Source organism: Silurus aristotelis (genome assembly GCF_946808225.1).
Source record: "Silurus aristotelis genome assembly, chromosome: 7".
NCBI lineage: Eukaryota > Metazoa > Chordata > Actinopteri > Siluriformes > Siluridae > Silurus > Silurus aristotelis.
The window spans coordinates 28,476,084-28,500,396 of record NC_139580.1 but is presented as its reverse complement, the minus strand read 5'-3'; the positions used below and the strand labels follow the sequence as shown (position 1 = coordinate 28,500,396).

The 24,313-nt window shown below is 39.9% G+C and overlaps 1 long non-coding RNA gene across 1 annotated transcript in view; it reads right to left on the bottom strand.

Annotated features, from left to right (window-relative positions):
* The window catches only part of LOC310728762, an 18,204-nt gene extending 1,314 nt beyond the window's left edge, over positions 1 to 16,890 (bottom strand). Inside the window, exons 1-3 of the long non-coding RNA XR_014534334.1 lie at positions 15,119 to 16,890; positions 3,061 to 3,125; positions 1 to 61 (exon numbers count right to left, since the gene is read on the bottom strand). The exon at positions 1 to 61 is cut by the window's left edge and continues 1,314 nt beyond it. This is a non-coding gene — a long non-coding RNA (uncharacterized lncRNA). The remainder of the gene's footprint in view (positions 62 to 3,060; positions 3,126 to 15,118) is intronic.
* Between the last annotated feature and the right edge of the window lie 7,423 nt (positions 16,891 to 24,313).

Here is a 24,313-nt window from a genome sequence, read left to right as displayed (position 1 = left end):
CTCCCACAGTTTAATACTTTACGAATCTTGTGGAGGCTTTTCCCAGAGATTCACTGCATTTCTGTGGAAAAAAAAATCAAAAATCACAGCTCCACACTTTAGCAATTGATTTTTTTATCAAAGTCATTATTATTTAAAACTATTGTTGATAAATAAAAGTTTTATTTATTTATTTATTGTGTTGTATTTTCACCCTGAGAAAGAGGAAAAATTCTGGTTTGTAAAATTTTTTTAATTAATTTTTCTATCAAGTATTGTATTTAACTACATTTTATATCATAAACGTTACTTAGTTAAAAAAATTTAAACTATACAAAAATGCAAGGGGGAAAAAATTGCGTCCCAGAAACTGCTGCATTAAGTGATTGATAGGTGGAGAACAAACACGCTAAACTCACAAGAAGAAAAGATGGAGATGGACAAGACCGACGCCGGTGACGCAGACCAGCTGAAAGCGAAATGCCATAGAATCAAAAGTTGTTCAATGTGTGCGCTCACTGTCAGAACTGTATATTTCCAAGTTAATAATTCTGAATCTACATTCGCGATTTCTGTCATTATCATAACTGACATTATAACAGGAAAGTTTTTTGCTGCCAAAGTGCATAACGGACATTAGATTCATTATTTTATTATTATTATTTCTTTTTTTGTTATTGCACTTTAATTTGTAAAGGTGCTGCTTTAATGAAAAACGTTTGAGATTTATATCCCCTTGTCCTCTCAATTGCCCAACGTTAGTCTTTCCTGTGCTGCTGTGAAAGATTACTAAAAATGATCTTATTTTTGTTACATGAATCCGAATTTTTTACTCAATTTTGATTTCAATTTGTAATAAAGATTTAACTTCAATATATCTAATTAAAGATGATCACCATATTGGCTGTATTTCTTCTTTAATTTAAATAGATCGTTCAAAGCATTCCATCTTTTCAATTAATCATTCATTATGGACCCGGAGTCGCTTAGAGCCTTTCAAAAGGGGAACTTCAATTAACAAATCAAATTACTGGATCATGTCACAAAAGTAGAAGAACCATTAGTATTCTCTACTTGTCACCCCTCCTCTCTCTCTCTCTCTCTCTCTCTCTCTCTCTCTCTCTCTTTCTCTCTCTCTCTCTCTCTCTCTCTCTCTCTCTCTCTCTCTCTCTCTCTCTCTCTCTCTCTCTCTCTCTCTCTGTCAGGTTAAACATGCTCCTGCGGTTCATGTGACCACTGTTCCTGCTGGATTAGTTCATGTAGGACACCACTGAAGGTCTGGAGGTGAAATACATGGCCTGACTCTGGATCCTTTTTCGCTTCTTCCTCTGGGTTTGGTGCATCTCTCATTAAAAAATGAATACGTGCTGCCAGGTATTCCCGACAACTTAAATCTAATGCAATATGAAATAAATTGAATAGAATTAATTGAAAATGAGTATGAAATGTGGTGTTAAGTACGTAGCAGTTTTGTCTTTTAATAAGCCAACATGAGCAAATTCTGTGTGGAAAGTTGCAAAACTTATGTTCGAATTAATCAATGTAATCCGAAGTGTAATCTCCTCTATCCAGAATCTTTCATGTTTATAGACGTTTTTTACTGAATAATAAGGACTCTTAAAAAATATCTTTAAAAAAGCTGTGTGAATTTGTGTGAAGGTTCTGATACACAAAGAGAGCTAATATTCGCTGTTAACACCTCGATGTCTCCATGTGGCTCCATGTGAGAAGTCGCTGATGGCTATCACTGTCTAACACGGACACGTTACTGTCTAACACGGACACCCCCTCGCCGAACCAAATATTCACAACCAAACCAGGAAAACCTTTCAGTAAAAAAGTGTAATATAAAATCATGCCAAATATACAGTATATTCAATTTGAATCATTTTTATTTGTATAGCACTTTTAACAATGAACATTGCCTCAAAGCAGCTTAACACAAAATCCATCCTCAGAGCTCCTTTTCTTACCTCAGATTTTCATGGAATATCCCAAGGCATTGATGAGAAACCGTCTCCAGCTGCACAGAGTGGCCTCCAATCGAAGGCAACACAATCCAGAGGCAGGCCTGGACGAAGTGGGAATATCCAGCAGGAACAGTGGTCACTTATTCAAACACCCAGACAGTAAAGCATTACAGTAGTCTAATCTAGATGTAACAAAAGCATAAACTAGTTTTTCTTCATCCTGTAACATCATATTTTTAATTTTATAAGGTGAAAGAAGGCGATCCTGGTAATATTATTTATGTGAGCCTCAAAGGAAAGACTCGGGTCAATAATCACACCAAGGTTTTTGACTGCTGTAAACACTGAAACAGAAACACCATCCAGAGATGCTACGTAATCGGAAAGTTTACTTCTATCTGCATGTGGTCCTAGTAAAAGTACTTCCGTCTTATCCGAGTTGAGCAGAAGAAAGTTATCAAGCATCCACTGTCTGATGTCCTTTACACAATCCTCAACATTGTTAAGCTGATCTCTCTCATCTGGCTTTGCTGAAATATACAACTGTGTATCATCAGCATAGCAATGGCAGCGAATACCATGTTTATGTATAATTTCACCCAGAGGCAGCGTATATAAAGAGAAAAGCAGTGGGTCTAAGACAGATCCTTGCGGAACACCAAACTTTACCTCAGAGAGTGTGGGGAACTCACCATTTACAGTACATCAGCAAACTGATAGCGATCAGTTAAATAAGACCTGAGCCAGGAGAGAGCTGTTCCCTTTATTCCAACAACGTTCTCATGTCTAGCAAGCAGTATAGTGTGATCAATGGTGTCAAAAGCTGCAATAAGGTCGAGCAAAACAAGTAAAAAGACAAAACCCTTATCAGAGGCCAATAACAGGTCATTTACCTCCTTTAACTGCCAGTTTGAAGGATTTAGGTACATAACCAGCGCAAATGGAAGAGTTTATAAATTTTTAGAATGTAGTTTTTTTATTATTATAGCCTATTGGACATATTTTCCCACATTGGTTATGTTGTAAGACCATGCATGATATCTCTTTTCCAACTGTCTAATGCTGTAATTGACTTACATCAGAAGTAGGAACCCAGAATTATGTAATTTACCTTAGTGTGTTACAGGGTTCGAAACAAAATGGACCTGCATTCGAATTTCGATTGGAGAGTTTTTCCTAGAAAGAAATTGAGAAATTATATGATATGTTGTCTACTTGAATGCGGCATAACTGTTGAATAAAGAACAGTACATCTGGATGTGGACCCTTCAAACCCACAAGACATGTCGCTGACCTCACGTTTGTTCACGTCATTTACCCATCATGCCTCTGTGTCGAAACAAGTAATTATCTGGATGAGGCATTATTCCAGTCAGCCACAAATCGTGCACACTTTATCACTTTAGCCCTCAGTAAGGCATCATAAAGCTATTTTTCACACGTTCATGAGAATCTGCTGCTCCCCCGGAACATTAAAAGTTATTTTGCAGCAAATGATCATGACAGTAATTATAGCCGCTGCTTTCCTGCCTCATATCAAAGAATGTTTTTATCCTGCCAGGGAAAGCTTTGTCTTCCCACAATGCACCAGGGCACCTCTGGTTCTTTGTTCCAAATCACTGCACATGCCACATCCTGTCACAGCTAGATTTATTGTTCCTATTCTACTGCTGCCAAACAAAACTTATGAACTGAATAGTTGTAGTATTGCAAATATACAGTAGCTTACTGATATGTATCGGGTCTGTCATGGCCCTTTTTCTGTCTCCATAAAATGTTATATTCTCCTATTTTTCAATCTCAAAATGAATTCAGGAAACAGCTCATTTGTTAGTTGATGGATGTTTATGGATTGTGGTTGTTCTAAAGCTGTTGAACAGTTGTTGAGGGTTGGGAAAAAGACTGATGGTGTTATTTGAGAGACTTGGGTCTCATGATACAAAAAGTGATACCAAGTTTAATTCATAAGTATATATAAATATATATAGATAGTTATAGATTTTTAATGCCACGCTTATTAGGGGTGTAACAGTTAACAAAATTCACGGATCGGCACTTTTTTCTGTCACGCTTTGGTTCACTTTCGGTACGGTTAGGGAGAAGAAATGCAAAACATAAAATTGCTTCTCGTTTTTTATTAACACAGTTTATTATTAAACATTTTTATCAATATTTTAACAGTTTGCATTTTTTAAACAATTTTAAATGAAATGCCTTCTTGGTTAAATAATATAGAAAATAATATTTTAGTATATTTTATAAAAATAAATTGAATAAATGCTAAACACTTTTATAAAATGTTTTTAATTCAGTAATCAATTAAATTGGCACAAATTAAATTGATTAAATGAAATTAAATAATAAGAAATTAAATAGGTTACATTTGGGTAGCACAGATGTGTATGTAACTGTGTGTGTGTGTGTTTTACATTTAATAACATTTCAGCCGATTGTGTCACCGAAAAGAGAACGGTGTGAACGACTGGCTGAGAACATGCGAGAGAGTTGCTTGGAGTTTCGTTCCGAACACTGTTGTCTCTGCCTCGTTTACACTGTATGCCATTTTGAGAGTTTTGTTGATTCTCCAAGCCATTTATTAATTGTGCTTTTAATTGAGACATGGATTTCTTTTCACACATCAAGTGCACTTGTTAGTGTGTGAGAACATGTAGATAAACCGGAAGAGAGTTTTGCAAGGAGTGTTTAATTTTTTTCCTCCCTATCCCCTCTCTGAATATATATGTATATATGTTCTGCATTTCTGTCGAGACCATCGCCTATGATCAGTTTTGCATTTAGGAGGCACTTGTTTCAGAGACAGGGTCCATGATTGCTGGGGCTGATCTGCATCATTTTGTTCCAGAATGTTCCTGAGATTTTCCGGACTACACTGAGCTTTTGCTCAGGTTTAATTTTACTATTACCCGGCCATCCGGACGACATCCCCTCACTGTCCTGCCACAACTGTTCATTTCATTCCCACAAGTCATTACAAGTGATCTCATCAACCTCATCTTTGTTACAGACTGGTACAAACATTCTTTGCACACACTAATTTATATGATGCAGAGTTTGTTTGAGACATCCTGTGCTGTTCAATTTGTATGTTTTGATGTTTAATTTAATTCTGGGAAACTTGTGTATGGAAAAGTTAAATAGAAGTGATGAACGGTATATTCAAAGCTAAAGGAAAACTAAGGAGAACTCCTTTCACTTTTAGGTCTTCCAAGGACACGCAGTAATTTTTCCCTGCAAGGCAAGACTTATAGTCTTGTTACATTTGGTGTCACGAACAGGATCTAATCGGACAGTGCATTTACTTTTTGTACGTGTCACCAGTCCCAGGCCTACAAGCTGAAGAATGGCAGAGCTCGAAGAACTAAGGAAGGAGATGGCGGAGATGCGCCGGTTTGCAGAACAGGCCAGGGCCAAACAAGGGGAAGCTTTGTCACTTGCAAGAACTGTTATTGACAGTTGACAGCTCAATCAACCCCAGCTGCCATTAATATCCCCAGGGATAAAAAACTTCCGGAACACAGTGGCCGCTCAACTAATGTAGGAAAGTTCGGCGTTGAAGATTGAGTTGCATTAATGAAATCAGCCTTTCAAGTAATAAGTGTACCCGCCAAAGTTGTGTAGAGTTTGTCAAGCAGCACCTCAAAGAAGAAGCTAAAGCTGGGTGACAGTGAAAATTCTGCTGATGATATTATTAAGATCCTTCTAGACACATATGGAGACAAAGTGCCATTTTAAACCAGACTGAAGGATTTCTATGAACGTAAGCAAATGCAGGGATAGACAATACGCTCATACGAGTACGATCTACAAGAGAGACTCGGCAGAGTTTAGCACAGGAAGCCAAACAGCGTTCCTGGTATTTAAGGACACCCAAGACTTTAGCTCAGGGCCAGATTATCTTAACGGCTGCCTAGCCCCTGAGACTATTCCTGCCACCCTGCCTGCTCTGGATTCTGTTCCTGTTCCTGACCCCTGGTCTACTCTGCCTCACTAGTTACCCAGTTTGACTCTAGACTGTTTTTGTTTTGTGTTTTGCTCTGCCCTGTATTGCTCAGTTTGCTGGCTTTTGATTTTTTTGTACTGTGTTTTTGGTTTTGTTTTTGTCTTCCCTGCATCGCCCTGTTTGCCTGTGTTTTCGACCCTGGACTGTTTTTGGACTGAGTTTTTGCCTTGTCCCTTTGCCCTGCTTGCGATTTCATTAAAGCCTGTTTACACCTAACTCCTGCTTGGATCCTGCATTTCACTCACCCAGTCACCCTTGAGATCTCTGACACCATACAGTTGAACTGATGGAGTGACAAAATAATTGAAAAGTAGTGCATTTGGGGATTGTCTGACTATTGCAGTAAGCGTAGCTGGTGTCAAGACAAACTGTTTGCTGGATACGGGCTCAGAAGCGTCCACTATTACTGAGTCACACTGTAGAAAGCACTACGGAGAACAAGAGTTTAATCTCTCGTCTGCTCATTGGATTAGGTTCATTGCAGCTAATGGGCTCAACATTCCTGTCCTGTGATGTTTGCAAGCTGATGTGGAGTGTATGAGGAAGGTTCTCCCGTGGAAGTGCATTTTTGTGTTAACAGACACCAGCCCAGAACTAGAAGAGATGAAAGGACTTCCAGGAATCATTGGAATGAATAATATCAGTGAATTTATGTCATTATATGCCACAGGAGAGGGCAGAAAGACAGACAATAAGTACGGACCACCAGCAGAAACAAAGATAAGAAGGTGCCCAGAAGTGCCCAGAAGACTGAACCGCCGGGTCCAGATAGCATGATTGGGTTCATCAAAGTTGGTGGAAAGCACCATCTCCCCAATGAGTAAAAAGTTGTTTGAGGGCCATTGCAGGGTGCCACCTAATGGCACTTCATGTTAGACGAGTAGCACACATGCCAACTTTGTTGGCAAAGTATTTTTTTTTCTAAAGTAACAGTGACTATGGGTACACACAGATAGTGACACATGACATTCACACTGGTGATACTCCATTATTAAAACAGAGGTACAGTCGGCGTGAGAATTAAAAAAGCATGTACAGTACTTTGTGTCACAAGGCATCCTTAAAAAGAGTATGAACCCTTTTCCTAATTTTGGCATTCTGTATAAGTCCAGACCACTGAACACCAATGCCGATGCCCTTTCAAGACTTCCCTACAGAGAACACCGTGAGCAAGAGGACACAGAGGACACACTGGCCGTACAAGCACCAAGCAAGAAAGTGGTGAATGGTTACAAATTGGATGAAATTAAGGCCTTGCAAAGAAGTGATCCCTTGATAGGGCCCATATACATTGCCATATCCAAAAATGAAAATTCTAACCGAGCAGGACAGCAAAGTAAGTTGCCAGAGTTGAGAAAGCTTTTCAGAGAGTTTTAACAGCTTCAGCTGCATCATGGAGTGATGTTTAGATGTCTTCTTGACCCAAGGGATGGGGAGAAAATTAGGCAACTATTTGTTCCGGTCCCCTTACGCCATTCAGGTTTTGACAGCCAACATGAACATGGAGGTCAATTTGGATGAAGGATTACTTTGACATTGATGAGACGGAACTACAGAACAGTGTAAAAGATGTTCTCTTGCAAAAGATGTAATTCCAAAAATCCGAGCCCCAATGACATGCAGCAATTTCACAGCTCTACTGAAAGTTCTGGCCATGGACTACACCCAGCTGGAAATGTCTTCCTGGGGGTATGTAAACTTACTTGTTCTGATTGACATGTCCACTCAGTTTACAGTTGCTGTCCCATCCAAGAACCAAACAACGAATACCACTGCAAAGGCCCTTATCAAACATTAATTCGTCTACTATGGGTATCCAGCTTGTCTGCATTCAGATCAGGGTAGATGTTTTGAGGCACAAGTGATCAACTCTGTAAAGTGTATGGTATCGGGAAGAGCCGCACAAATCTCTACTCTTCATTCACTCTCTCTCTCGATATGCGGAATTGTGTTGGATTTTTTCATCATTGTTGAGGTACAAAAAAAACTGTTCGTGCAACCTGTGGTACTAAACCATTGCAATAGACTGTTGATATTAATTATAGTCCAAATTCATTTTCAAAGTTCTTGAGATGCTTAGTAACTTAGTCCTGTTAGTCCTGTTAACTTAGTCCATGTATCTCTAGTCTGTTAAGGTGGAACTATCCTAATACAGGGTGGTCTCCAATTGAAGAGAATGCAATCCAGTGGTAGGGCATCAGGATGAATGAAAATAAAACTTCAGTTCAGCTGATCAGCACAGATCTTCAGACAGGCAGGTGGAACACAATCTGTGCCTGAAGCTTTCCTTCTTGCAGACATTTGCACAGACATGATCAGAAATGGTGGTGTTAAAAGGTGTGAGATTGGGCTTTTCAGACCTGCAGAAAAACACATTCATGTCATCAACTGAGCAGGAGATCGTTGACTGAGAAGTGTTTTTTCAGCTTTTCAGCTTTTAGACATTGTGATCTCCTTTATCCATTTCTGGCTTGAGAATACAAGATTCTATCTTTACTTCTGAAAGCATCCTCGCTAATTAATTGTACATCAGATCAATTATTAATTATCTACAACATTCAGCCAATGATAATTCCAAGGTCTGTCTTATAATTTCTATGGTAAGTGCATATAAAAAAAAATTCCTAACCACCTTCTGATGAGCTCAACCAGGAAACCAGGTTCCATTTCAGGAACTCGAGCTGCGTTGCAATGCTTTGGAAAAGGCTTCCACTTTGTCCATGCTCTGAATGAACAATGGAGGTCAATTTGGATGGAGGATTACTTTGACATTGATGAGACGGAACTACAGAACAGTGTAAAAGATGTTCTCTTGCAAAAAATGTAGTTCCAAGAATCTGAGCCCCAATGACATGCAGCAATTTCACAGCTCTACTGAAAGTTCTGGCCATGGACTACACCCAGCTGGAAATGTCCTCCTGGGGGTATGAAAACGTACTTTTTCTGGTTGACATGTCCACTCAGTTTACAGTTGCTGTCCCAACCAAGAACCAAACAACGAATACCACTGCAAAGGCCCTTATCAAACATCGATTCGTCTACTATAGGTATCCAGCTTGTCTGCATTCAGATCAGGGTAGATGTTTTGAGGCACAAGTGATCAATTCTGTAAAGTGTGTGGTATCGGAAAGAGCCGCACAAATCTCTACCATCCTCAAGGAAACTCTTAATGTGAGAGGTTTAACAACACATTGCATGATATGCTGAGAACATTGACAGCTGAGAAGAAGAAGGACTGGAAAAATCACTTGCCAGAGCTTGTAATGGCATACAACAAACACATTCACTATTCTCCTTTTTACTAAATGTTTGGGAGGGATTCGTGCCTTCCCTTAGAGGGCCCCTAAAGGTAAAAACGATATGGAGGAGTGTAATGCAGAGAACTAGGGTAATTGGGTGAAGAGTCAACATAGCCGACTGTAGACTGCCATAGAAGTTGCGAACACAGTTGCACGGAAGCCTCTAAAAGATGGAAGAGAGTGTGTGACCACAAGTCCTATGAGGCGATTGTCAGGCCTGGTGACTGTGTGTTGTTGTGCAATCACAAAAATAGGAGCAGAAGCTAAATCCAGGACAAGTGGGAGCACACACCCTACATTGTAGTTTAGCAGAATTATCAGCATAGCTGTATGCACTGTCCAGCCTGAAATGAGGGGTCCTTCTAGGGTAGTACACAGAGACCAACTTCGTCAATGCATATTTCCCTGTTTGCCATTTACTACACCACATAAAACCAGATACAGACCTGTAAACCAGTCAGATTCTGAAACAGAATTCCCATATATTGTGTGTTTTTCTGCCATTGCAACTAGACAGAACAGAGGTAAAGCAAGAACAGGGGGAAGTAGCACAAGATATAATTCCAGAAAGGGAATTGGAAATACAAAAATTTTCAGTTGATGCTGACATTTTTTACGTTGAATGTAAAAGTGTTCCAGAGCTCAGACACTCTCAAAGACAAAACCCTGGAAAATTACTTGTGAGGTATATAGTTCATTATCTTATGAAATAAAGTCATAGAAGAAAGCTGTTTTTGTCGAGACCGTTCATCGATCAGTTTTGCTTTTGGGAGGCACTCGTTTTAGAGGCAGGATCAGTGAGCGCTGGGGCTGAGCTGAGCTATTTTGTTCCAGAAACTTCCTTTCTGGGACTGCGCTAAACTTTTGCTTGTGGTTTTTTTTTTTTACTATTGCCATGCCATCTGGATGACATCTCCTCACTGTCCTGCCACAACTGTTCATTTCATTCCCACAAGTCATCTCATCAATCTCTCACACACACACACACACACACACACACACACACACACACACACACACACACACACCAGAGGTGGCAAAAGTACACACATCCTTCACTTAAGTAGAAGTACATATACTCATGTTTTAAAATACTCGGGTAAAAGTTGAAGTACTGATTAAACTTTTTTACTTAAGTGAAAGTAAAGAAGTCTTGGCTCTGACATGTACTTAAGTAAAAAGTAGTTATTACTTCTACCTGTTTTAGCTGTTAACTGGACCTCGTTAGTTAGTTAGTTAGTAATAGCCTAGTGGGTTAATGTCAGTATCCCCACAAGGATGAGTTTGAGAGTTTGATTCCTGGTTGCTGTGTTGGTAAATAAAACTTCTGTACCTTGTCCCCTTTGAAAACATTTCAATTCTGTGTTGGATTAATTTCTTTATTTCCGGGTCTTTAAAGAAAGATAACTCCACCAAAAAAATGCACTTCTGTAGTAGCTCAGTGGGTTAAGGCTTGTGCCTGAACATGGTCCTTAATATAGTCCATGCTGGTGATAAGGTTTCAAAGCCAGTCCTACATGCCTTCTTTCTTACTGCGCTGGCATGAAACAAAGTATGAACCCTCCAAAAAGCACACATGCTTTTCAGCAGCGGTCGCTCAGTGGTTTAAGGCTTGTGCCTCATCTAAACATGCTTCCCAGTCTGATCTCTTCCATGGTTCAGTGGGTTAAGGCTGGTGCCTCGCTGATGTTGAGAATCAGGGTTTGAATCCTGCTTTCTGCCTGCTAGTTGCGATGTAGTTTATGTTCCTAAATCTTTCTTTAGCTTTATATTCTTTTGTTGAGGGTTTAAAGGTAGATAGACCTGCCCTAAACAACCTTCCTTGCCTGTCTTCCCTGATGGTTCAGTGGGTTAAATCAGGTTTCTTGCTTTTGGTGGGGTTCAGTGTTCGAATCCTGCTTTCTGCCTGCTAGTCACGATCAGGATTCACTTTTTCATTTTTGTTTTTAATGGGTTGAAAAGAAAGATAGACCTGCTCTAAATAAGCTTCCTACCCTGTCCTCACCAATGGTTTAACGGGTTAAGGTTGGTATCTCACTGGTGGTAGGGATCATGGTTCGAATCCTGCTTTCTTCCTGCTATTTACAATGTGGGTTCAACTTGTGCTACTTACATCTGTATTCGCTTCCTACAGCTTTCTTTTATCCTTAAATTTTTGTGTTGATGGTTTGAAAAGAATGATAGCCCTGCTCTAATCACGCTTCCCATCCTTTTTTTCTGATGGCTTAGTGGGTTAAAGCTGGTACTTTGCTAATGTTGGTGGTCAGGGTTCAAACCTGGCTTTCTGTCTGCTAGTCATGAGGTAGGTTAAATTCCTGATTCCTACATCTTCATATTCTTGTTTTGATGGGTTTAAAAGAAAGATAGGCCTGCTCTAAACAAGCTTCCCAGCTTGTCCTTCCTGATAGTTCAGTGGGTTAATGCTGGTGCCTTGCTAATGGTGTGAATCAGGGTTCGAATCCTGCTTTGTCCCTGCTAGACACGTCATGGGTTTACTTCCTACGTCTGTCTTTAGCATTATATTTGTGTGTTGATGGTTTGAAAGAAAAGATAGACCTGCTCTAAACAATTATCGCAGCCGGTCCTTCCCGATGGTTCAGTGGGTTAAGACTGGTATTTCGCTGTTGGTGGGGTTCAGGGTTCGAATCCTGCTTTCTGTGTTTCTGTCTGTTCTGAATTTCTTGCTTTGAAGCCTGAAACAATGATAAACCCCCCAAAAAATGAAGGCATGTTGTGGGACTTGATGGCTTTGTGATAAAAGCCTTGCCTCTGAGCTCAGAGGTTGCTGGTTCGAATCTGGCTTGTCCCCACACTGGGTAAGCTGTGTGGAAAGTAGTGTCTGGTGAGCAATAAGGTAGTTGACTGTATACAAAGCCTGTGAAGACCTACTGCTTCACAGCCTCAAAAAAAGGGAGGGTGATAGGTTTTTGACTGACTTTTTCCCTATATGCAAAACTTAAGTCAATACTTTTTTGGACATTTTTGCTTCATAACCCCCTGTTTTCAGCTACTCAGACACCAGGGGGGCAGATGCCCGGATATTGCTCCCCTGCTTCAGGATACGCCCTCCGAAACCACATCCAACCTTCCACGCAGCCATTTCTGTCACCTTCCTCACTACGGCCACCGGAACCTTCCACACTCTTAACTTTGAGCCCTGGCTGGGGTTTGAACCAGCAACCTCTTAACTCCGAGGTAAAGCTCTTCCAATTGAGCCACAGGATCTCCTGCAAGAACATGATTTTTAGGACCTTTTCTGGTTCTTTTTAAAAACTTTTTAAACAATTTAAAGGAAATCTAAGAGGTTTCGAACCGGGTGAGTCAGATAGAAGCGACCACTTTACTGACCATTACACCAACACAGGAGAGGCAAACAAGCCTTTGCTTATTGGACTCTTGGCTTTTCTATAGTTAGGAGACCAGTGTTTTCTCTTAGATCATGATGGTAGAGGGTCAAAACTTCTCCTTCCAGTAACACGAAGTCTATGAGAAGTGACTCAGGTACAAGAACCACATCTCCAACACCTGCACCACTGATATACCATGATTTACCAGCAACCAATTTTAATGATCTTTCATTGTTCTGTTTTTAAAAACTTCTTATAATGTTCAATATGAAACTAGAGGTAAGATTTAAACCAGGGAAGTCTTTCATCATAGATCACTAATGGCATTACTTCAAAACTCAAAACTTTGTTAGACATGTAAATAAACAGGAAAGACAGAGACAAAGACAAAGAGACACAGATACAGCTTTAGAAAGAGTGAGAAACAAATAGAGAGACAGCAAGAGAGAGACATATACAGTGAGACAGAGACATTTACTAAAAGAGACACAGAGACAATTAGACAGAGAAAATAGAGAGACAAAGATAGCGAGATATAGCCACTTCCTGTTGGAAGTGTTTATCCCGAGCGACTCTTAATGATCTCATTTACTAAATGAGCAGTAGTGAGTTAAGTGCTTGCTCAGGTGCCCAAAACTGGCAGCTTGGAGGTGTTAAACATGTATCATATTTACAGCATGTGATATATATATGTAAGCATATGTACAGTGATTAAATATAAAGGCTAAATCAGTGCAGAGACGTGTGGACATCATTTAGAGCCTTTGGTATGTTTCCACACGGACAGTTAATGAGGTGATACCGGAGAGACTGCACCTCTTCAAGTCAAGTCAGGAAACTTTAATTTTGACAGCCAAATATATATACAGTATATATTAATACAAAACTAATTAAAATTGTTGTTATCTAATGAATGTGTGCAGGCTGAAGATCCACATATAGAACACAAGCACAGAAAAGATGATGATCAGGAATGTGTCTGTTCTCAGTCATGTTTACATCACTGACTCCCTCTGTCTCATCCACATTAACCCCAAACTTCTTACTGCCTTCTGTGGTGAGTGAGAGTCCGTACTTTATACACCAGTAGATTGAACGCGTAATGACAGGTAATCGGTTGTTCGGCTGAAATCGGCACGCAGTGAAATAAAATAATAATATTTCACCAAATCAATGGATTAAAACTAAAGTAACGAGTCTGTTTTGAAAATGTAAGAAGTAAAAAGTACAGATATTTGTGTAAAAATGTAATGAGTAAAAGTAAAAAGTTGTCTGAAAAATAAATAGTGGAGTAAAGTACTGATACCAGAAAAATCTACTTAAGTACAGTAACGAAGTATTTGTACTTCGTTACTTCCCACCTCTGACACACACACACACACACACACATCAATTATTTGTTTTATTTAATTCTTTTCTTTAACCTAAACCAATCCTTTTTTAAGGGAATTACAGTTTCAAAAGAAAGAAAAAGAATAAATTACCGATTGTTAACTGGTCAGTTTACAGTTAATTGCATAACTTACATTGGAGTAGGGGGGCCTCACTTACATTATTATGTTTAGGAGGGTGGGAATGTAAATTATTTATTTTTAATTTACATGAACCCACTTCAGGTGGCTGCCATAGTGACACCTACTTACCTGAAGCCTACTTGTCCTATTCCTATGGTTTACAGTAGTGTAAGCTAAACCATATACACAAATAGTGCATACCAAGACTTTCACTTTTAGGTCTTATAAGGACACACAGTCATTTTCCCCTACAAGGCAAGACTTATAGTCTTGCTACATAAATATTTGTTGTACTTAACTGCTCTACGTATTTCAGCATACTCTAGCAAATGTCCTCATTCTTTCCATCCTTCATTCATTCTCTCTCTCGATATGCGGTATTGTCAGGATTTTTTCATCATTGTTGAGGTACAAAAAAAACTGTTTGTGCAACCTGTGGTACTAAACCATTGCAATAGACTGCTGATATTAATTATAGTCCAAATTCATTTTCAAAGTTCTTGAGATGCTTAGTAACTTAGTCCTGAGATGCTTCATGTATCTCTAGTCTGTTGAGGTGGAACTATCCTAATACAGGGTGGTCTCCAATTGAAGAGAATGCCATCCAGAGGTAGGGCATCGGGATGAATAAAAATAAAACATCCGTCCAGCTGGTCAGCACAGATCTTCAGACAGGCAGGTGGAACACAATCTGTGCCTGAAGCTTTCCTTCTTGCAGACATTTGCACAGACATGATCAGAAATGGTGGTGTTAAAAGGTGTGAGATTGGGCTTTTTAGACCTGCAGAAAAACACATTCATGTCATCAACTGAGCAGGAGATCGTTGACTGAAAAGTATTTTTTCAGCTTTTAGACATTGTGATCTATCTCCACTTCTGAAAGCATCCTCGCTAATTAATTATCTACAACATTCAGCCAAATTACATAATTCCAAACTCTGTCTTATCATTTTTATGGTAAGTGCATATAAAAAAAATTCCTAACCACCTTCTGATGAGCTCAAATAGGAAACCAGGTTCCATTTCAGGAACTTGAGCTGCATTGCAATGCTTTGGAAATGCTTCCACGTTGTCCATGCTCTGAATCACGTGTGTAATCTGTCTAATGAAAGGTGACTGGTGGGGTGACATCATGACCAGGAAGCTATAAAAAGCACATGGAGTGAAGCACCAGCTCATATTTACACTTACATTTATGGCATTTGGTAGATGCCCTTATTCAGAATGACTTAAATTTCTTTTATTCATTTATCTGAGCATATATAAAGTTAGGGGCCTTGCTCAGGGGCCCAGTAGTGACAGCTTGGTGTGGCTGGGATTTAAAGTTATGATCTTTGGATCCAAAGTCTTAAATACTAAGCTTGCACCTGCATGTGTCATGGACGTAAACAAAAGCACCCAACGTTCCAAAGTCAGTGAAAAAGTCAATATTACCTGCTGCTTTTTTCATTTATTGTGTGTTGCACTTGAAGATATTTTCATTGATGGACTTTGGGGTGTTTTGGGTCATTAATCATGACCAGGGGTCATTAGCACAGATCACAGCTCTTAAACAAGAGCCATGTTCCTCAGAGGACCAAAAATGACCCTCATGACCCTAAAATGTTCCTTCATCATTATTCATCTGATGCACTTGAAGATATCTTCAGTGATAGACTTTAGGGCATTTTGGGTCATTAATTATTACCAATGTTACCATTACCAATGTAACATTACTGTGTGCAAGAACCTTTCATGGAGCACAGATCACCCCATTTAATCCAGATCCATGTTCCTCAGAGGAGCTAAAATGAGCCTGCTACGGTAGGGTCCTTGAGCGCTCCTCAGTCAGTTCTTTATACTCTATGTTATCTTTGTAATATTTCAAGGGAATGGTCAGTTCCAGCAGGAGCACATGCTAGGAACATCAGAGAAATATGTTGTAAAAAGTGTTTTAACTATGATGAACTTTTAAATGTGTTGTGCAGACCACCTGATCTTTTTTTCTGCCATGCCAGCTTCTTCTGACAAAAATGATGGCCTCACAGAGAAGACTTGACACAATGGACATGTTCTGTCCTCGCACTGTGGACATGCTGCTGGTTCTGCCTTACCGCAGTGGAAGCAGTTTGATTAGCTTCGGATGTAGGACGCAGGGGTTTGACCGCCTTAGAAATGCACATTATCTACAAGAACAAAAAAAAAAAAGTGGGCAAGCTGAATGCATATTCAAGGCACTGTACAAACAGCATGTTAAATGGCAGTGGAAAAATCGCAGCGTGAAAATGACAGTAGAGAGACAGCGGGTCTTCTTCCTGTCCATAATGAGCTCAGTGATAAAGAGAGGGATCTGAGCTTTCAGTGAGACACAGTGGTAGAGCTACTGCTGTGTTTTATTTAATGCTCTAACAAGCAATCTACTAACGCTGGCATGCTTCAGAATATAGTTCATTCAAAGCTCGTTGCAATAATGACAAATTAAATCAGCTATTAAAGGAGCCACTTGGGCATGTGAGAGCAGATGATGAGCTCTGAGAGCAGAAGGAACCAAACAATAAGGGCTAAAAAAACTTGAAATAAAAAAAAGAGATATAACGTGCACATAAATATTCAGACCCTTTACTAAGTACTTAGTTGTAGCACCTCTGGCAGCCTCAAGAGTTTTTTGTGGATGATGCTATAGGCTTTTCACACCTGCATTGGATGCTATATTCTCCCAGTCTCTTTCTTACTGTTGAATAATGAACACCGACCTTAACTGAGGCAAGTGAGGCCTACAGGTTCTTTTACAGGTTCCTACAGAAGGTTCTTTTATAAGCTCCTGGAAGAGTCTTCTTGTGCTTTTGGAGAAATTTTTAATTGTCACCGAAATGAGGATGGTCATGCGGTCAGTCTGGTCATGCTTAAGGTTTCTTCCTCATACCTTCTAATGGAGTTTTTCCTTGCCACTGTCGCCCCAGGCTGCACATTGGGAATAAACGTATAGAAATTTTTTGTTCAATAATTCTAACATTCTATAAAGCTGCTCTGATACAATGTCCATTGCTATAAAAATATTGAATTTAATTAAATGTAATTGTGTTGGTAGGTCAGTGGTTATTCATGGTTATTATTTTTGGTTATTATTTATGGTGAAAGAGGCAGATGTAGAGGACAGAGTAGTATGGAGAACGATGATCCGCTGAGGTGACCCCTAATGGGAGCAGCCGAAAGAAGAAGAAGATTTATGGTTATTATTCATGGTTATTATTTATGGTTATTATTATTGGTTATAATTCATGGTTATTATCTATGGTTATTATTCATGGTTATTATTTATGGTTATAATTCATGGTTATTATCTATGGTTATTATTCATGGTTATTATTTATGGTTACTTTTAATGGTTATAAATAATGGTTTTTATTTATGGTTATTATTAACACAGCCGTTAGGGAGGCAAAAAGCCAGTGCACTCTTAGTGCCGGTCCCAAGCCCGGATAAATGGGGAGGGTTGTGTTAGGAAGGGCATCCAGCGTAAAACATTTGCCAAATCAAATATGTGGGTCACGATTAAGAATTTCATACCGGGTCAGTCGAGGCCCAGGTTAACAACGACCGCCACAGGTATCGTTAGCCAACAGGGTACCGGTGGAAATTGGGCTACTGTTGGCCGAAGGAGGAGAAGGAGAGGAGGAACACGTCTACAGAGACGGCAGGGAAAGGAGCAGTGTAGGAGAGTGGAGGTTTGGGTTGGTACTTTAAAAGTTGGCACTATGACTGGTAAAGGGAGAGAGGTAGCTGATATGATGGAGAGGAGAAAGGTAGTACGGTAAGAGTGTAGTGGAGGTGAAGAGAGTTTCTGATAGGATGATGAACGTGAAGCTGGAAGTTGAAAGGATGATGATAAATGTCATCAGTGCCTATGCTCCACAAGTCGGCTGTGAGATGGAAGAGAAGAAAAGATTCTTAAGTGAATTAGATAAAATGGTAGATTGTGTAATGAACGATTGGTGATTGGGGCAGACTTTAATTGACATGTAGGTGAAGGGAACAGAGGTGATGAGGAGGTGATGGGTAGGTATGGCCTAAAGGAGAGAAATGTGGAAGGGCAGATGGTGGTGGATTTTGCTAAAAGGATGGACATGGCAGTGGTGAATACGTATTTTAAGAAGAAGGAGGATCATAGGGTGACCTAAAACTTGATTTGATTTGACCTATAAGAGTGGAGGAAGGTGCACACAGGTGGATTATGTTCTATGTAGGAGATGCAACCTGAAGGAGATTGGAGACTGTGGCGAAAGCCAAGGAAAAGGCATATGAGGAGCTGTATAAGAGGTTGAACGCTAAGGAAGGAGAAAAAGATTTGTACCGATTGGCCAGGCAGAGGGACCGAGCTGGGAAGGATGTGTTGCAAGTTAGAGCAATAAAGGATGGAGATGGAAATGTGTTGACTAGTGAGGAGATTGTGTTGAGAAGATGGAGGGAGTATTTTGAGCAGCTGATGAACGAGGAAAATCAGAGAGAGAGAAGGTTGGATGATGTGGAGTTAGTGAAGCAGGAAGTGGATAGGATTAGTAAGGAGGAAGTGAGAGCAGCGATTAGGAGGATGAAGAGTGGAAAGTCGGTTGGACCAGATGACATACCGGTAGAAGCGTGGAGATGTTTAGGAGAGATGGCAGTGGAGTTTTTAACCAGATTATTTAACAAGATTCTGGATGGTGAGAAGATGCCTGAGGAATGGAGAAGGAGTGTGCTGGTACCGATCTTTAAGCATAAGGAAAATGTGCAGACCTGCAGTAACTACAGGGGAATTAAGTTGATCAGTCACACCATGAAGTTATGGGAAAGAGTAGTGGAAGCCAGGCTGAGAGAAGAGGTGACCATCTGTGAGCAACAGTATGGTTTTATGCTGAGGAAGAACACCACAGATGCCTTATTTGCTTTGAGAATGTTGATGGAGAAGTATAGAGAAGGTCAGAAGGAATTGCAGTGTGTATTTGTGGATTTAGAGAAATCGTACGACAGAGTGCCAAGAGAGGAGTTGTGGTATTGTATGAGGAAGTCAGGTGTGTCAGAGAAGTATGTGAGGGTGGTGCAGGACATGTATGAGGACAGTGTGACAGCAGTGAAGTGTGCAGTAGGAACGACAGACTGGTTCAAGGTGAAGGTTGGACTGCATCAAGGATCGGCCCTGAGCCCTTTCCTGTTTGCAGTGGTGATGGACAGGTTGACGGACGAAGTCAGACAGGAGTCTCCCTGGACTATGATGTTTGCGGATGATATTGTGATTTGTGGTGAGAGTAGTGAGCAGGTTGAGAAGAGCCTGGAGAGGTGAAGGTACGTGCTGGAGAGAAGGGGAATGAAAGTCAGTAGGAGTAAGACAAAGTACATGTGCGTGAATGAAAGGGAGGGCAGTGGAGTGGTGCGGTTGCAGGGAGAAGAGCTGGAGAAGGTGGTTTAGGTACCTGGGCTCAACAGTGCAAAGTAATGGAAAGTGTGTTAGGGAAGTAAAGAAAAGAGTGCAGGCAAGGTGGAGTGGGTAGAAAAGAGTGACAGGAGTGATTTGTGATAGAAGAGTATCTGCAAGAATGAAAGGGAAAGTTTATAGGTCTGTGGTGGGACCTGCGATGTTGTATGGATTAGAGACAGTGGCATTGAGTGAAAGGAAGGAGGTGGAGCTGGAGGTAGCAGAGCTGAAGATGTTGAGGTTTTCGTTGGGAGTGACGACGATGGACAGGATTAGAAATGAGTTTATTAGAGGGACAGCCCATGCAGGACGTTTTAGAGACAAGGTGAGGAAGGCGAGATTGAGATGGTTTGGACATGGGGTATATCAGTAGGAGAATGCTGAGGATGGAGCCACCAGGAAGGAGGAAAAGAAGAAGACCAAGGAGGAGGTTCATGGAAGTGGTGAGGAAAGACATGCAGGTAGTTGGTTTGAAAGAGACAGATGTAGAGGACAGAGTGGTATGGAGACAGATGATCCGCTGTGGCAACCCCTAATGGGAGCAGCCGAAAGAAGAAGAAGAAGATTCATGATTATTCATACTTATTAAGAGCAAACAAATATTTTTTTTTTGCTTTTACCAGAAAACACTCCAAAAGCCTGCTGATCTCCTATAAACTTCTCTCCAGTTTGGTGAGTGTCAGATGTGGAAGTAACAAAGTACAAATACTTAGTTTCTGATTTTTCTAGTATCAGTACTTTACTTCGCTATTTCTTTTTCGAACTTTTTACTTTCACTCATTAAATTTTTACTTTCTACTTCTTACATTTTTAAATCAGGCTTCTTACTTTAGTTTTAATCTATTCGATGACATGATTAATATTTTTTCCTGTCATTGAGTGGCTTTTTCAATCTACTACTGGTCGTGGTCATTTCCTCACACACCACAGACTTAGGCTAGTTTATGAAGTTAACAATGAGCACGGCAGAAGGCAACAAGAAGTCTGGGGTTAATGTGGATGAGACAGAGGGAGTCAGTGATGTAACATTACTGAGAACAGAGACATTTTTGAAAACCTGATCATCATCATCTTTTCTCTGCTTGTGTTCTATATGGTGGATGTTCAGCCTGTATACATTCATTAGATAGCAACATTTCAATTTGTTTTGTATTAAAATATTAATTAGGGCTGTCAAAATACGTTAATAACACAATAACACAAATTTATTTTAGATGACCATTTCTGCTTGTCTATTTTTATAAAAAAAAAATATGAATAAATACATATAAAAGAGGCGAAATTAAAACCTTTGACGCAACACACGTTTATTCACGACGAGATATGAAAAATTAAATAAACTACAACTAAAAAAAATTTTAAGCAGTAAAAGAAATCCACCATGGGGCACACATTTAACTCCTTGTTGCCTGAATTTATTTACAATTATATAAAAAAATATATTATTTGTGTTTTTGCTGTCAAGCAGATGCTAAATTATGTGGAGATTGTTAATTTGAATATAGGACATACAACGGATATAAATTTAGGCAGAATTGGTCATAAAAGTAATTAAAATTATTTTTAAAGTCTAAGGTATAAAGATTATTTTATTGTTGCTGGTATTGATCAGTTACTCCAAGTCCAGATCCCTTAAATCCTCCAGAGTTTTCAAAATCCCTTTCAACATCAGATGAAGGCTGCCTCCTCTTCTTCCTTGACATATCCTTGCCTTGCATGCAGTGTGCCTGTGCAATTGATGTTCTAAAACCTTATGACCGATTAAGTTGAGATTAATGTTGAGTTAACTCATGACAATCATGTCATTAATCCTGATTAAATATTCCGATCGACCGACAGCCCTAATATTAATATGACGTGCCGTCCAGTTACCAGCGTGACACTAAAACAGGTAGTAATAATGGCTACTTTTCAGAGCCCAAACTTCTTTACTTTAACTTGAGTAAAAATATATAGTCAGTACTTCAACTTTGACAGTATTTTTAAACATGAGTATCTGTACTTCTACTTAAGTAAAGGATGTGTGTACCAGATAAACTCTTTCACCACTTCCTGTTATTGTTGTTGGTTTTGCTTAAGCAGTTCATACAAAAATGGGGTCCATCATATGTACTTCATTACCTGAACAATGCAGTGTGTGCTTTATATACTTGCATCTGATTATATACTTGTCTCTGATGTAAAGCTTCTAAATACAGTCACTTGTGTGCTCCCAATGATTACAATGATGATTACAATGACCTCAGATTTGAATAAAGATAATGAGATGTACACGAGGTGTGTTGTAAAAAAAAATCTTGAGTCAAGGTTTATAAACAGTTTTGGCCTTGAAATGTATCATCAAGACTGTATGCAGTGAGCCTGTAGTTTCCGACAGATGATAATGGTCTCATAAAGCCTTTGATAAAGCTTGCTATTGGTTCGTAAAAGAGTCAGGGATGTTGTAGGATATTCTGAAGTTGTGTAAAGGATTCTATATCCGTGCACTGAGGTGATTAACGGTCCTGCAGAAATGCCATTTACGACATATATTTAATAATGTGTGCACTATCAAGTTTCAAGGTATCAAGAAAGTACTTTATTTATCCACTTTAACACAATATCAAATTCTAAATAGTCCCCTTGCACATCAATACAATGTTCCCGCCACTTCTGGAATGTGTACTGGAAGACTTCTTTTTTCAAAGCGTGTCAAACACCATCTGCAATTCGCACTGGATCTCTGCAACAAAACAGCGGCATTTGAGCTTCATTTTCATCTTTGGATAGAGGGCGAAGTCCGCAGAAGCCAAATCTGAAGAGTAGGGTGGGTGCGGAAGTGAGATCATGTGGATCGTTCTCCAACGATTATCAAGCATTAGTTGCTGAATGGTTTTTCAGGGGTTGAGCTCGCTGAAGGTCTTTCTGATCTCATGTTAACTTCCAGCGATGTTCTTCCGCTCTAGCGTGCATGCCACCCAAAATACCCTGAACGACTCATTGCAGCATCACCATATGTCTAACTTATGTCAAATCAAATGTCTCTGTGGCATGTTTGCTCTTTGTTCTAACTTTTTGTCCATAATTTAAATTGCAGACGTGGTAACGCACGTGGTCAGAATAGCACCAGGTAGCACTTATTTATACCACCTCGTATACGTCCCAGGTCTCAAGACTTACACATGATGTATTGCAAAGGGCCAGTGTGTGTTTGAGATAACACACACACAGAGTAGTGTAACAGGCTGAACAGCCTCCGTAAAGCTCAACTTGCTGTCAGTTGCCATAGTTTCCAATCCTGAAGAGCCTGGATTACTCCTTCTGGCTCACTGCGTGATGGAGGAGTGTTACGAGTGGAAACACTGTCTCAGGTGGCACACACTCAAAGATCACGGTGCATAAGCACATGCTTGAACACCAAACCTGAACTTGACAGAACATTGTATTGTAGAAGTTTTAGAGAAATCAATCCACCAATTAAACAACCATCAAACATCTTCAACTGGGAAATATATTTCATGGAGATAAAGTTCTCATCTGGTCCGTTAAAAGAATTTCACAAACACAAACACACACACATGCACTACTGACAATTTATTTATCCTACAACACATCGTTGGACTGGAAGATGAAACCAGAGTTCCTTGAGGAAACCACTCTGATTCGTTTGTTGAGTTGTTGTGATGTCACATATGAACACCCAAATTGACTTCATGCCTGTTCTTTTAATGAGTAAAACCTGATAGTCTTTTTATGAGGTGGTTTTAAAATGTTGTTTCAACACTAATGGTGTAACTGGTGCTATTCTGACCACGTGCATTACAACGTCTGCGATTTTATCATGAACAGCAAGTTAGAACAAAGAGCAAACGTGATATTCTGCATGAAACAGACATTTGACATGACACACATTTCACATACGGGTCACTGGAGGTGTTTTGAGTGGCACAGGCTTCAAGAGCGGATGAACAGATCAGAAAAATCAGAAAGACCTTCAACAAACTCAACCCCCGAAAGTGTCAAAACCAATCTCGTGCATGATGATCGACAGAGAATCCACATGATCTCACTTCCGCACCCACCCTACTCAACAGATTTGGTTTCACCCTCTTCCCGAAGATAAAGATCCAGCTCAAAGGTTGCCGTTGTAACACCATTGCGGAGATCCAGCGCAAATCAATTCAATTCATTTTTATTTGTATTGCGCTTTTAACAATGAACATTGTCTCAAAGCAGCTTTACACAGATAATGTGTTGATTAAAAATGAACATGTTCTTTATAAGTGTAAGTTTGTCCCTGATGAACGAGCCGGTGGCGACTGTGGCAAGGAAAAACTCCCAGAGACGGCTTAAGGAAGAAACCTTGAGAGAAACCAGACTCAAGAGGGGAAACCCATCCTCATCTGGGTTGCACCGAATGTCCATTTCGGAATTTCAAGGAACCACCCAAGGTATTGAATTTTAAAAGGTGCCTGACACACCTTGAAAAAAAGACTTCCAGGAACACTGGGAGCGCTGTATTGCTGTGCACTGAAAGTAGTTTAGTGTAAACAGAGCTAGTCTCGAAATTTTTTAATCCACCTCGTACATCACCACCATCATCTTCATCACCATTTTGGACCTCCAAACATGGTCAAAGATCTTTAAGATGTTTCTGGCTGGACGTTTCCCAGGCTTAAATGCTGAACTGTACTATATAAAACACAGACCGTGCTGTGCTGGTTCTTACTGCCTGGTTTGGGGAAAAACACAGGGCACAAAGTTCAGTTCGTAGGA